This window comes from Brassica oleracea, unplaced genomic scaffold (assembly GCF_000695525.1).
Source record: "Brassica oleracea var. oleracea cultivar TO1000 unplaced genomic scaffold, BOL UnpScaffold01590, whole genome shotgun sequence".
In the NCBI taxonomy this organism is placed as follows: Eukaryota; Viridiplantae; Streptophyta; class Magnoliopsida; order Brassicales; family Brassicaceae; genus Brassica; species Brassica oleracea.
In genome coordinates, this window is record NW_013618124.1 from 1 (window position 1) to 2,875 (window position 2,875).

Below are 2,875 nucleotides of genomic sequence, written 5' to 3' on the forward strand. Positions count from 1 at the left end.
CTCTTCATACGGATGAGTCATGTTCAGTAAAGGGGAAAGAGTAAAACTGTGGAGCTTCAGAGAAAATAGAAAGAGAATGGATAAAAAGAGAGTGTATGAATGGTGAGAGAGAGTAGAGAGAGAGAGTGCTGGGGAAGTGAAAAAGTGTCTGGAAAAATAGAGGAGAAGATGAGACGAGGCCAGATAAAAGAGCAGAGGGACTGTGGCCATCAATGGTTCTCATCTCAGAGATTGTTCAAACTTTCATTCTCGCTGATTTTTATTACTACTACGTCAAAAGGTATCCGTCCGCTTAGAGGCTTTCACTATTCCACTCTCTTTAAGCTCTTTAATTATAATAGATACAAAGTACAAAGATTCAACCATTTATTTATTTCTGTCTTTGTGCAGTGTATTCGGAGGGCAACTTGCTCTCCTGCTTCCATCTGGAGTAGTATAAGTTTTTTTTCTTTTCAATTTTTTTTTTAAAATAGAATGCTCTAGTAGTGATGTAATCTTTGCCACAACTTCACTCCTCCCACAGTAACCGGCTGAAGGTTCTGAGTATAAATATCCACCTTTCGACGATTGACACCACAACTCAAACGAGATCCAGAATAATAGTTTGTTCTAATGGGTTTTCTGAGATTCTGGGAGGTGAAAAATGTGAAGAAAGGCCGCAAGCTAATGGGTTTGGACATGTTCCTCCTTGACGAGAAGGTAATCACCATAGTCTCCTATTAACCCTTATAAGAAATTCCTATTTTCCAATCTAAATATTTAGTCCTCAGAATGCTACTTATCGAGACCTTTTCAGTGATGGTTCAGTTTACACGTCAAGCGGTTTCTACGTGACATCAGCTGTTTTGATAGCACAAGTCCACAATTGGAGTTTTGTTTGGATTTTCAATGGAGTTTACACAATTAGTTTCTTTCTCTGAAGGTTGTGGTCTCTGTATCAGAAACAAATCCTCTAATCATATACCTCAGGAATGTTGAGAAGCTTCTCGAGTCAGAAAGATTCTACAATTTGTACCAGATTCTATTGAACAAGATCTCTGGTCCTGTCTTGATTCTTGGCTCAAGGATATTAGTACCTTAAGATGATTTCCAAGAAGTAGGTGAAGAGGTCTCCGCTCTCTTTCCTTACAACATCGAAATCAGACCACATGAGGATGAATCCCAGCTTTCGAGCTGGAAGAATCGCTTAGAAGATGACATGAAGATGGTTCAGTTTCAAGACAACAAGAACCAAAGTATCCCTCATGAACCTCAATATCATTGCATCTTTGCAGGGATGTAAGCGTGTGCGTTAACATGTTTGACGCCTTAGCTCTTGCATGCCATAACAAATACGAAAGCTACACGTCTGAGCCAAAAATTGTGGTGGCCACCAGCATAAATCCGACACTATTGATCGCATCAAGAAACGTGTTCAGGAGAAAGAATGCATCCCTCATGTTCAACAAAGGTAACAAATTACTTCTTTTAAATGAACTGCTAGGGAAGTCTCTTGAGCTTTTTTGTAACTCTTATGTTCTTGTCTCAGGTCGTTGGAGTTGTTTCCGGTTAACTCGTACTGCAAAACATCTTTTCATGTCTTGGTGACTTAGAAAATTGCATCTCCTTTCTAATGTGTTTTTTTGTGTTCGTGCAATTAATTAGTTGATTATACTCTGTTTGCAAGCTTATAATCTATGCAGTTACATGTTACATTGATTCTTAAGAGTTTTTTTTTTTTGCAGGCTCAACTACGCCCTTAAAAAGCTAGCTGATGACAAGACGACAAAAGACTACAACATAGAGAGAGGCTCTGTTCTGCATCTTGTTCTTGCTCTTAGTGGTGGTGTTGATGTTTTGTGGATAGTAACTCTCTCTTATTTCTGTCTAGGGATTCTTTTCTTTCTATGATTAAAAAGTGATGCGATTTGGATTTGATGCTTTGCTATTTCAGTGGGTTTAGAATCAGTGTACCAATAATCTGTCCAATATAGATGATATGCAACTGCAGTGTTCAAAAAAAAAAGATAATATGTAACTGCATGTTTTTTTTGTGTTTGGTTAGTTTTGATGAATAACACAAAAAAAAAACAACAGAAGATGGGACAGAAGCTACGAATTGGGTTGGAACCAGGCCACTGAGATTACTATTGAGTAGAAAGATGATACATATAAAAATTGACAGAACTATAGTCTATACACGGTTAAATTCATTTGATTTAATGATAGTTTTATATAAACAAGATCAATGATATAGAATTTTGTATTTTTATAAATTGTGTGTATCCTTAAACACCACCAAGTGAAACAGAACAAAATATTTTACTAGAGAAGCATTTATTCAGCTTATAAGTACCTCCACATGAAAATTGAAGAGTTGATATTCAAATGTTAAGCTTTATAAGAATAAACGTTGGGGAAAGAATCAGATTTGTATCTCCATATAAATACTTATACGTCAAGTAGAATCAAACACATGACCCAAAATGCCAAGAACAAACAATCAGTTATATGTCAAGTAGAATCAAACACACCCAAAACGCCAATAACACACAATCAATCAAATAAAGAAGGTAGAAACCTAGACATCAAGATCGATGGGTTTGATGGTGGTTATATCTCTTCCTCTGATTTTCTTCTGTCTTCTTCTTGGATTCGGCTGCTATTTCCTCGGCAAATCTAGGATTCTGCAATCCAAACAATATTAACAGGCGATGCCAATGTTATCTCTATAAAAAAAATGACTAAACTTTATTTGGTATGTGGTCAATTGTCTTTTATCTTAAGCTAATACTTCAAAATCCAACAACTTTTATGTACAATAACAATAACAATTATTTCTAAAATTATGTTGGACACAAATAAAAAATGATATCTCTTTCACGAAATCTATTTG

At 36.0% G+C, this 2,875-nt stretch overlaps 1 long non-coding RNA gene across 2 annotated transcripts; it reads left to right on the plus strand.

Annotated features, from left to right (window-relative positions):
- Positions 1–197: 197 nt before the first annotated feature.
- LOC106321416 lies at positions 198–2,196 on the plus strand. 2 transcript variants are annotated; one of them, XR_001266067.1, is made up of 5 exons: positions 198–280; positions 391–433; positions 524–699; positions 797–1,450; positions 1,529–2,196. It is a non-coding gene; the product is annotated as an uncharacterized LOC106321416 (long non-coding RNA). The 2 variants fall into 2 exon arrangements; XR_001266066.1 differs by having other exon boundaries at positions 391–699.
- The last annotated feature ends 679 nt before the right edge of the window (positions 2,197–2,875 follow it).